The following is a 12509-nucleotide window of genomic DNA, read 5'->3' on the forward strand; positions in this document are numbered from 1 at the left end:
TTCCCTGCAAGCTTCTTCTCGTACTCCATTTTCCCTGCCCTAATCAAACCCTTTGTCCTCCTCTGCTGAGTTCTAAATTTCTCCCAGTCCCCAGGTTCGCTGCTATTTCTGGCCAATTTGTATGCCATTTCCTTGGCTTTAATACTATCCCTGATTTCCCTAGATAGCCACGGTTGAGCCACCTTCCCTTTTTTATTTTTACACCAGACAGGAATGTACAATTGTTGTAATTCATCCATGCGGTCTCTAAATGTCTGCCATTGCCCATCCACAGTCAACCCCTTAAGTATCATTAGCCAATCTATCTTAGCCAATTCATGCCTCATACCTTCAAAGTTACCCTTCTTTAAGTTCTGGACCATGGTCTCTGAATTAACTGTTTCATTCTCCATCCTAATGCAGAATTCCACCATATTATGGTCACTCTTCCCCAAGGGGCCTCGCACAACGAGATTGCTAATTAATCCTCTCTCATTACACAACACCCAGTCTAAGATGGCCTTCCCCCTAGTTGGTTCCTCGACATATTGGTCTAGAAAACCATCCCTTATGCACTCCAGGAAATCCTCCTCCACCGTATTGCTTCCAGTTTGGCTGGCCCAATCTATGTGCATATTAAAGTCACCCATTATAACTGCTGCACCTTTATTGCATGCACTCCTAATTTCCTGTTTGATGCCCTCCCCAACATCACTACTACTGTTTGGAGGTCTGTACCCAACTCCCACTAACGATTTTTGCCCTTTAGTGTTCTGCAGTTCTACCCATATAGATTCCACATCATCCAAGCAAATGTCTTTCCTAACTATTGCATTAATCTCCTCTTTAACCAGCAATGCTACCCCACCTCCTTTTCCTTTTATTCTATCCTTCCTGAATGTTGAATACCCCTGGATGTTGAGTTCCCAGCCCTGATCATCCTGGAGCCACGTCTCCGTAATCCCAATCACATCATATTTGTTAACATCTATTTGCACAGTTAATTCATCCCCCTTATTGCGGATACTCCTTGCATTAAGACACAAAGCCTTCAGGCTTGCTTTTTTAACACCCTTTGTCCTTTTAGAATTTTGCTGTACAGTGGCCCTTTTTGTTCTTTGCCTTGGGTTTCTCTGCCCTCCACTTTTCCTCATCTCCTTTCTGTCTTTTGCTTTTGCCTCCTTTTTGTTTCCCTCTGTCTCCCTGCATAGGTTCCCATCCCCCTGCAATATTAGTTTAACTCCTCCCCAACAGCACTAGCAAACACTTCCCCTAGGACATTGGTTCCGGTCCTGCCCATGTGCAGACCGTCCGGTTTGTACTGGTCCCACCTCCCCCAGAACCGGTTCCAATGCCCCAAGAATTTGAATCCCTCCCTGCTGCACCACTGCTCAAGCCATGTATTCATCTGCGCTATCCTGCGATTCCTACTCTGACTAGCACGTGGCACTGGTAGCAATCCCGAGATTACTACTTTTGAGGTCCTACTTTTTAATTTAGCTCCTAGCTCAAATTCTTTTCGTAGGACCTCATCCCTTTTTTTTACCTATGTCGTTGGTACCAATGTGCACCACGACAATTGGCTGTTCTCCCTCCCATTTCAGAATGTCCTGCACCCGCTCCGAGACATCCTTGACCCTTGCACCAGGGAGGCAACATACCATCCTGGAGTCTCGGTTGCGTCCGCAGAAACACCTATCTATTCCCCTCACCATCGAATCCCCTATCACTTCGCGCTCCCAATCTTTTTCCTGCCCTCCTTTGCAGCAGAGCCACCTACGGTGCCATGAACTTGGCTGCTGCTGCCCTCCCCTGATGAGTCATCCTCCCCAACAGTACTCAAAGCAGTGTATCTGTTTTGCAGGGGGATGACCACAGGGGACTCCTGCACTATCTTTCTTGCACTGCTCTTCCTGCTGGTCTTCCATTCCCTATCTGGCTGTGGTCCCTTCTCCTGCGGTAAGACCAACTCACTACACGTGATACTCACGTCATTCTCAGCATCGTGGATGCTCCAGAGTGAATCCACCCTCAGCTCTAATTCCGCAACGCGGACCGTCAAGAGCTCGAGGCGGATACACTTCCTACACACGTAGCGCCCAGGTACACCGGAAGTGTCCCCAAGTTCCCACATGGTACAGGAGGAGCATATCACATGGCCGAGCTCTCCTGCCATGTCTTAACCTTAGATACCCTTAAATTGGTAATAACAATGTTACAGTTCACTTACTGATATAAAAAAGAAAAGAAAAGCTACTCACCAATCACCAGCCAATCACTTACCCCATTGGCTGTGACGTCACTTTTTGATTACTTTCTACTTCTATTTTGCTTTCTCTCCCGCTGTAGCTGCCTTTTGATAGGCTGCTCCCGCGTCTCACCAACTGCCGCTGGCTCTCGATCTCCCGCTGGGCCTTTTATAGGCCGCTCCCGCGTCTCACCAACTGCCGCTGGCTCTCGATCTCCCGCTGGGCCTTTTATAGGCCGCTCCCCTCTCACCAACTGCCATGATCTTATTAAATGGCGGAGCAGGCTCGAGGGGCTAAATGGCCTACTCCTGCTCCTATTTCTTATGTTCTTATATAAAATATACCCGTATTCATTTATTGCTGTTCCCACTGTTTTGTGCATTGCCTGTCCTCCTTCTTTCTTCTATTTTCTCCCCCTGTTCTACATAAGAACATAAAAAATAGGAGTAGGCCATATGGCCCCTGAGCCTGCTTTGCCATTCAATAAGATCATGGCTGATCTGATCATGGACTCAGCTCCACTTCCCTGCCTGCTCCCCATAACCCCTTATCCCCTTATCATTTAAGAAACTGTCTATTTCTGTCTTAAATTTATTCAATGTACCAGCTTCCACAGCTCTCTGAGGCAGCGAATTCCACAGATTTACAACCCTCTGAGAGAAGAAATTTCTCCTCATCTCTGTTTTAAATGGGCGGCCCCTTATTCTAAGATTATGTCCTCTAGTTCTAGTCTCCCCCATGAGTGGAAACATCCTCTCTGCATCCACCTTGTCAAGCCCCTTCATAATCTTATGCGTTTCGATAAGATCAGATCTCTACTCCTTCTTAAATATCGAGACAGATTTTAAGCAATGTGCTTATTGCCTGACAGGTTAGCTTATGTTCTCCACTGTTCTAATGAAAGCAATTTACAATTCAAGTGATTTTGACGGAATGCCAAATGATTCTTCCCTCTTCCCCAACCAAGCTGGAATAGAGCTACACATTTACAATAATAGTACAGAAAACTCGACACTGTGTGGTAATAGTACACTGTTTTATGTTAAGAATAATAAGGGCAATTCAGACCCATTCTGAGTCTTGCCTGATGGTTAGTCGGTAAAGTATTAACACATTGGAATTTGAAACCAATTAGAGACCTTGCCTGCAATGGAAACATATAATTATATTGTGCAATTAATAGAACAGATAGCGACAAAAAATTAAGACAAGAATCTGTTTAAAATGCACTTATTTCGCTGACATATGCGGCAGAGCAGAGAGCTGAATAAACATACAGGACTTTCCCCTTTGTTTTCAATATAAATTCAGTTATATCATGCTCAGTCACACGAATTTCTATGAAATACTATACAAGAAGATTAAAAGCATGTTTTCATCTCAGTCTAATCCACCTCACAATTCCACCCAGCATATTACTGCATTCATGGACTCATACAATGGTTACAGCATGGAAGGTCATTCGGCCCGTCGAGCCCGTGCCGTCTCTTAGCTAGTGCCACCCCCCCACCCTTTCCCCGCAGCCCACCAATTTTTTTCCTTCAGATACTTAGCCAACTCCCTTTTGAAAGATAAGATTGAGTCTGCCTCAAGCACCCTTTCAGCCAGTGCATTCCAGATCCTAATCACTTGCTGTGTATTAAAGTTTTTTTCTTGCATTGCCTTGGGTTCTTTTGCCTGTCACCTTAAATCTGTGTCCTCTGGTTCTCGACCCTTCTGCCAATGGGAACAGTTTCTCTCTATCGACTCTGTCCAGACCGCTCATGATTTGATTTCTTTCATGTAACACAGACATTTCAATTTCATGTCACCAGATTGGTTGTATAAATCATGTATCTACTTCATGTTCAATCTCAAAGTGTAATAACAAAGATACATTAATCATGCAATATATCTGCATGATATCTTTACAGTGCAGGCTTCAAATTAAGACATCTATTGGCCCAAATTGCCCCTCTCTTTAAGGCCTGTTACCACCGCAAATCGGCGGCCACGCTGCGGACTGGAGTAGCCGCTGACTTTTCGTGGAATGGCTGCTGCTCACCCAATTGCCCTCCCGAGTTTTCCCGGCGGTGCCCCGATCCCGCCCCCTTACCGCTCTGCTGCTGCCAATGCGTGGTAAGTGCGTCATCACCATGCGTACCGCTGACCTACCCCTCCGACGGCGACATTCCACCTCTGAAAATCTTCGGCCCGCCCGGCGGTTCCAAAACAAGCTTTTTTCCCGGTGGGCCAGTGAGGCTGTGACCTTCTGCAGCAGCGGTGCCGCTTCCCTTAAAGGGGAGGCCTCACTGCCTTGGCTGCCATGTTTTTTTATGTCGGCCGACTGCCGTGTCAGCACAACAATAATGCCTCCAGGTTCGACCGGGCCGCCAACAGGCAGCTTGGCACCCCCTCTTGGGTTCCAGGCTGCTGGCCTGGCCGAAACACTCCCTGGTGGCCCAGTAGGCCGAAGTTTAAAAATCGTGGAGGCTCTTCCCTTTAAGTGGTGACGTGGCACCGTGATAATAATAATAACTTTAGTCAATAACTTTTATTTATATAGCACCTTTAACATAGTAAAATATCCCAAGGCGCTTCATAACAGTGTTACAGACAAACAGATAAATTTGACACCGAGCCACAGAAGAAATTAAGGCAGATGATCAAAAGCTTGGTCAAAGAGGCAGGTTTTAACAAGCATCTTAAAGGAGGAAAGAGAGGTCGAGAGGCGTAGAGGTTTAGGGAAGGAGTTCCAGAGATTAGGGCCCAGGCCGCTGAAGGCATGTCCACCATGCTTGAGCAGTTATAATCAGGGATGCTCAATAGGCCAGAATTAGAGGAGCACAGACATCTTGTGGGATTGTGAGGCTGAAAAAGATTACAGAGATAGGGAGGGGCGAGGCCACGGAATGATTTGTAAACAAGGATAAGAATTGAGAAATCGAGGCATTGCTTAACTGGGAGCCAGTGTAGATCAGAAAGCACAGGGGTGATGGGTGATCGTGACTTGGTGCGGGTTAGTACACGGGCTGCTGAGTTTTGGATGAAAATGCTGGAAAAAAAAAAGATGATGTCATCGCGGCGGTGACTCTGCTCCGCACCCAACTGCTGCCCCTCAGGTAGTGGTACCGCCCTGTATCTGCCCCTCAGGTGTCACCACCCTGTATCTGCCCCTCAGGTGTCACCGCCCTGTATCTGCCCCTCAGGTGTCACTGCTCTGTATCTGCCCCTCAGGTGTCACTGCTCTGTATCTGCCCCTCAGGTGTCACTGCTCTGTATCTGCCCCTCGGGTGTCACTGCTCTGTATCTGCCCCTCAGGTGTCACCGCCCTGTATCTGCCCCTCAGGTGTCACTGCTTTGTATCTGCCCCTCAGGTGTCACCGCTCTGTATCTGCCCCTCAGGTGTCACTGCTCTGTATCTGCCCCTCAGGTGTCACTGCTCTGTATCTGCCCCTCAGGTGTCACCGCCCTGTATCTGCCCCTCGGGTGTCACTGCTCTGTATCCTCCCCTCAGGTGTCACTGCTCTGTATCTGCCCCTCAGGTGTCACTGCTCTGTATCTGCCCCTCGGGTGTCACTGCTCTGTATCTGCCCCTCAGGTGTCACCGCCCTGTATCTGCCCCTCAGGTGTCACTGCTCTGTATCTGCCCCTCAGGTGTCACTGCTCTGTATCCTCCCCTCAGGTATCACTGCTCTGTATCTGCCCCTCGGGTGTCACTGCTCTGTATCTGCCCCTCAGGTGTCACCGCCCTGTATCTGCCCCTCAGGTGTCACTGCTCTGTATCTGCCCCTCAGGTGTCACTGCTCTGTATCTGCCCCTCAGGTGTCACCGCTCTGTATCCTCCCCTCAGGTGTCACTGCTCTGTATCTGCCGCTCAGGTGTCACTGCTCTGTATCCTCCCCTCAGGTGTCACCGCCCTGTATCTGCCCCTCAGGTGTCACTGCTCTGTATCCTCCCCTCAGGTGTCACCGCCCTGTATCTGCCCCTCAGGTGTCACTGCTCTGTATCTGCCCCTCAGGTGTCACTGCTCTGTATCTGCCCCTCAGGTGTCACCGCTCTGTATCCTCCCCTCAGGTGTCACTGCTCTGTATCTGCCGCTCAGGTGTCACTGCTCTGTATCCTCCCCTCAGGTGTCACCGCCCTGTATCTGCCGCTCAGGTGTCACTGCTCTGTATCTGCCCCTCAGGTGTCACTGCTCTGTATCTGCCCCTCAGGTGTCACTGCTCTGTATCTGCCCCTCAGGTGTCACCGCCCTGTATCTGCCCCTCAGGTGTCACTGCTCTGTATCTGCCGCTCAGGTGTCACTGCTCTGTATCTGCTGCTCAGGTGTCACTGCTCTGTATCTGCCCCTCAGGTGTCACTGCTCTGTATCTGCCCCTCAGGTGTCACCGCCCTGTATCTGCCCCTCAGGTGTCACTGCTCTGTATCTGCCCCTCAGGTGTCACCGCCCTGTATCTGCCCCTCAGGTGTCACTGCTCTGTATCTGCCGCTCAGGTGTCACTGCTCTGTATCTGCCGCTCAGGTGTCACTGCTCTGTATCTGCCCCTCAGGTGTCACTGCTTTGTATCTGCCCCTCAGGTGTCACTGCTTTGTATCTGCCCCTCAGGTGTCACTGCTCTGTATCTGCCCCTTAGGTGTCACTGCTCTGTATCTGCCCCTCAGGTGTCACTGCTCTGTATCTGCCCTTCAGGTGTCACTGCTCTGTATCTGCCCCTCAGGTGTCACTGCTTTGTATCTGCCCTTCAGGTGTCACTGCTCTGTATCTGCCCCTCAGGTGTCACTGCTCTGTATCTGCCCTTCAGGTGTCACTGCTCTGTATCTGCCCTTCAGGTGTCACTGCTCTGTATCTGCCCTTCAGGTGTCACTGCTCTGTATCTGCCCTTCAGGTGTCACTGCTCTGTATCTGCCCCTCGGGTGTCACTGCTCTGTATCTGCCCCTCAGGTGTCACCGCCCTGTATCTGCCCCTCAGGTGTCACTGCTCTGTATCTGCCCCTCAGGTGTCACCGCCCTGTATCTGCCCCTCAGGTGTCACTGCTCTGTATCTGCCCTTCAGGTTTTGTCACCGCCCAGATTATGATCCTTTACAGATGCATGGAAAAAAAAACAACAAAGAGCTGAATGTTGCACAAGAGTCCACCTGAACCGCAGCTGCGGTAAAAACTCCCGTTTCGGGCGGGGGGCAAATTCTACCCCCTAATTTTTGACATTGCTCTATTACTGTGGCAACATATAGATGATTAACTACGCTCCAGAAGCTGAGTTGAGAACTCACTTTTCATTTTGGATTCCTTGACCCCCACCCTGTGTAAAAGTAACATAAAAGTTCCAGGCAGGAGAAGACCTTCGAAAAGCCGAGGATTAAAAGGGCCATTCGGCCCATCAAAGTTTGTTCCTCTCGTACTCTTGCATTCCAAATTGCTCCAACGCCTTTCATTCAATTACTTTGCTTGGCAAATTATTACAAGTATTTATCGCCCTTTGAGTTGATTTCATTTTTCTCTCCTCATTTCTGGGCAGGCAACAGCTCCCACTGTCCCGTGTGGAGGAGGGCCTGCAGTTCAACCGTGGCTCAGTGGGTAGCACTCCTTGCCTCTGAGTCAGGGAAAGTTGTGGTTTCAAGTCCCATTCCAGAGATTCGTGCACAAAAATCTAGGCCGGCACTCCAGTGCAGTACTGAGAGAGAGGCTTTAAATCGAGGCTCCGCCTGATCGCTTGGTGAATGTAAAAGATCCCATGGCACTATTTCGAATAAGAGCAGAGGAGTTATCCCTGGTGTGCTGGCCAATATTTATTCCCTCAACATCACTAGAAAAGCAGATTGTCTGGTCATTATCACATTGCTGTTTCTGGGATTGTGCTATGTGCAAATTGGCTGCCGCGTTTCCTATTACAACAGTGACTACACTTCAAAAGCACTTCATTGGTTGAACTTAATTTGGGACGTCTGGTGGTTGTGAAAGGCGCTATAAAAATGCAAGTTATCTTTCTTTCTTCCTTTACTGATTGCTTGCCATCTTGCCTTCTTCAAAGTGTCACCACAGAAATGACCGTAAACTGCTTAACTTTAGGAAACCTTGCCGAAAGAAAAACAAATTAATTGGTGGATATGATGCAACAATGATTAGAATTGTGTCACGTTGATCAGAAGATAGAGTTAGATTGCATTAGCGTTTACTGGCACAGTAATGGATTAAACATGTTTGTTTACAGTATACTGAAAGGCACTGTAAAATTAATAAAGTGTGAATAATGTGATGAGACTGCAAGCATCTGTTTGATACATATGCAGGTATTCTACAAGATGCAATGTAGCAACTTGCCACGGCTTCTTCAATAGCACCTCCCGAACCCGTGACCTCTACCATCTAGAAGGACAAGGGCAGCAGGCGCATGGGAACACCATCACCCCCAAGGTCCCCTCCAAGTTACACACTATCCTGACTTGGAAATATATTGCTGTTCCTTCATCGTCGCTGGGTCAGAATCCTGGAACTCCCTCCCTAACAGCACTGTGGGAGTACCTTCACCACACGGGCTGCAGCGGTTCAAGAAGGTGGCTCCCCACCACCTTCTCAGGGGCTGTTAGGGATGGGCAATAAACGCTGGCCTTACCAGCGACGCCCACATCACGTGAATTAATTTTTAATAATGTAGTTGTACAAGCTGATTGGGGGACAAGATAGTATATTATTCCAGTTCAGGCCCTTTAACATAATTTCAACAATATTACCACATTTCCCTTGAACTCTCCTTGAGAACCACGAGCATGCAACTTTACACAGCCAAGGCCTAACAATGACCCTGTTTAACAATAACACTGGAATTCTTGCAGTATTCTTATCACATGTCCCGTCAAATATCCCATTCTAGCCATGCCAGAACTGGCAGGGAAGCATTTACACAGGTGACTCCGTTTGATGTATTAGCAATCCTTTTGAAGAAGTAAAGCAAATAGAATTTTAACAGTTTACCATCGTTAGATGCAGAGGCTTAAAATATCTTACACCCCCATCCAAGGCTTTCCTGCACATGAGGCAGTTTATATTACAACAACAACTTGTATTTATAAAGTGCCTTTAATGTAGTGAAACGTCCCAAGGCCCTTCACAGGAGTATTATGGATAAACATTTGACACCGAGCCACATAAGTAGAAATTGGCGCAGGTGACCAATGAGGTATGTTTTAAGGAGTGCCTTGAAGGCAGAAAGAGAGGTAGAGAGGTGGAGAGGTTTAGGCAGGGAGTTCCAGAGCTTGGGGCCTAGGCAACAGAACATATCATGGCCACCAATGGTGGAGCGATTATAATCAGGAATGCTCCAGAGGGCAGAATTAGAGGAGTGCAGACATCTCGGGGGGGTTGTGGGGCAGGAGGAGATTACAGAGATAGGGAGGCGCGAGACCATGGAGAGATTTGACAAAAAGGATGAGAATTTTGAAATTGAGGCGTTGCTTAACTGGAAGCCAATGTAGGTCAGCGAGCACAGGGGTGATAGGTAAGCGGGACTTGGTGCGAGTTAGGACTCGGGCAGCCGAGTTTTGAATCACGTTTAGTTTACATAGGGTAGAATGTGGGAGGCCAGCCAGGAATACATTGGAATAGTGAAGTCGAGAGAGAAGAAAGGCATCGAAGGGGGCTTCAGCAGTGGTGAGCTGTGCAAGTGCGGAGACGTACGGTATTACGGAGGTGGAAATAGGTGGTCTTAGTTATACTGCGGATATGTGGTCAAAAGCTCATTTCAGGGTCAAATATGACACCAAGGTTGAGAACATTCTAGTTCAGCCTCAGACAGAAGTTGGGAAGAGGGACGGAGTCAGTGGCTAGGGAACGGAGTTTGTGGCGGGGACTGAAAACAATGGCTTCGGTCTTCCCAATATTTAATTGGAAAAAATTTCTGCTCATCCAGAACTGGATGTCGGACAAGCAGTCTGATTGTGTTGGGGAAATTTATGGGATTGAAGGCCAATAAATCCCCACGGCCTGATGGTCTGCATCCCAGAGTACTTAAGGAGGTGGCCTTGGAAATAGCGGATGCATTGACAGTCATTTTCCAACATTCCATAGACTCTGGATCAGTTCCTATGGAGTGGAGGGTAGCCAATGTAACTCCACTTTTTAAAAAAGGAGGGAGAGAGAAAACAGGGAATTATAGACCGGTCAGCCTGACATCGGTAGTGCGTAAAATGATGGAATCAATTATTAAGGATGTCATAGCAGCGCATTTGGAAAGAGGTGACATGATAGGTCCAAGTCAGCATGGATTTGTGAAAGGGAAATCATGCTTGACAAATCTTCTGGAATTTTTTGAGGATGTTTCCAGTAGAGTGGACAAGGGAGAACCAGTTGATGTGGTGTATTTGGACTTTCAGAAGGCTTTCGACAAGGTCCCACACAAGAAATTAATGTGCAAAGTTAAAGCACATGGGATTGGGGGTAGTGTGCTGACGTGGATTGGGAACTGGTTGGCAGACAGGAAGCAAAGAGTAGGGGTAAATGGGTACTTTTCAGAATGGCAGGCAGTGACTAGTGGGGTACCGCAAGGTTCTGTGCTGGGACCCCAGCTGTTTACATTGTACATTAATGATTTAGACGAGAGGATTAAATGTAGTATCTCCAAATTTGCGGATGACACTAAGTTGGGTGGCAGTGTGAGCTGCGAGGAGGATGCTATGAGGCTGCAGAGTGACTTGGATAGGTTAGGTGAGTGGGCAAATGCATGGCAGATGAAGTAGAAAGTGGATAAATGTGAGGTTATCCACCTTGGTGGTAAAAACAGAGAGACAGACTATTATCTGAATGGTGACAGATTAGGAAAAGGGGAGGTACAACGAGACCTGGGTGTCATGGTACATCAGTCATTGAAGGTTGACATGCAGGTTCAGCAGGCGGTTATGAAAGCAAATGGCATGTTGGCCTTCATAGAAGGGGATTTGAGTACAGGGGCAGGGAGGTGTTACTACAGTTGTACAGGGCCTTGGTGAGGCCACACCTGGAGTATTGTGTACAGTTTTGGTCTCCTAACTTGAGGAAGGACATTCTTGCTATTGAGGGAGTGCAGCGAAGGTTCACCAGACTGATTCCCGGGATGGCGGGACTGACATATCAAGAAAGACTGGATCAACTGGGCTTGTATCCCTGGAGTTCAGAAGAATGAGAGTGGATCTCATAGAAACGTTTAAAATTTTGACGGGTTTAGACAGGTTCGATGCAGGAAGCATGTTCCCAATGTTGGGGAAGTCCAGAACCAGGGGTCACAGTCTAAGGATAAGGGGTAAGCCATTTAGGACCGAGATGAGGAGAAACTTCTTCACCCAGAGAGTGGTGAACCTGTGGAATTCTTTACCACAGAAAGTTGTTGAGGCCAATTTGCTAACTATATTCAAAAAGGAGTTGGATGTAGTCCTTCCTGCTAGGGGGATCAAGGGGTATGGTGAGAGAGCAGGAATGGGGTACTGAAGTTGCATGTTCAGCCATGAACTCATTCAATGGCGGCGCAGGCTCGAAGGGCCGAATGGCCTACTCCTGCACCTATTTTCTATGTTTCTATGTTTCTATTATTTAGAGACTGTGGAGAGGTCGAGAGAAGTGGTAGTGAGGTAGAACTGGGTGTCATCAGCGTACATGTGGAAACTGACGCTGTGTTTTCGGATGATGTCGCCATGGGACAACATGTAGATGAGAAATAGGAGGGGACCAAGGTTAGATCCTTGGGGGACACCAGAGGTAACAATGCGGGGGCGGGGAAAGAAGCTGTTGCAGGTGATTCTCTGGCTACGATAGATAAGAATGGAACCAGGCGAATGCAGTCCCACGCAGCTGGACAACGGTGGAGAGGCGTTCCTCATGACAATAATCATAAATCAAAATAAATTATGTTTTAACCTTCCATTACACAAGGATACATCTCTGTTAATCATTCCCGAGGAGCTTTCCAAGGAATTCGAATAATAAAATAAACAGTTGTCTTGGATCCAAACATGCCAAAACCTGTTACAACCATAGATTACAATAGACAAATGTATGATCTTGTATGATAAGTCTAGACTCAAACATTCTATGGCTGTAAGTCAGATGAAGCATCTTTAAGCATCCATTTTAGATTTTAATGAAGCAATTGTAATCCATCTTAGATCTGGGTTACCCCACCTTTTAAATGCGTGTATTTGTCGATATAAGGGACAGAAATTAGATAATAAAAGAACATATTACTGAGCCATTTGCAGTCAAAAGCCACTTTGCAACAAATCTTTTTAGAACTCAGCTGAAAGAAAAATGATTTCTTATTATTTATCAGGCTGT

At 47.5% G+C, this 12509-nt stretch overlaps 1 protein-coding gene across 1 annotated transcript in view; it reads left to right on the forward strand.

Moving 5' to 3' along the window:
* The window catches only part of LOC139279394 (uncharacterized), a 72274-nt gene that overhangs the window by 24432 nt on the left and 35333 nt on the right, over positions 1-12509 (forward strand). The gene's annotated exons all lie outside the window — the stretch shown is intronic.

The sequence above is a fragment of the Pristiophorus japonicus genome, chromosome 14 (assembly GCF_044704955.1).
Source record: "Pristiophorus japonicus isolate sPriJap1 chromosome 14, sPriJap1.hap1, whole genome shotgun sequence".
Lineage (NCBI taxonomy): Eukaryota > Metazoa > Chordata > Chondrichthyes > Pristiophoridae > Pristiophorus > Pristiophorus japonicus.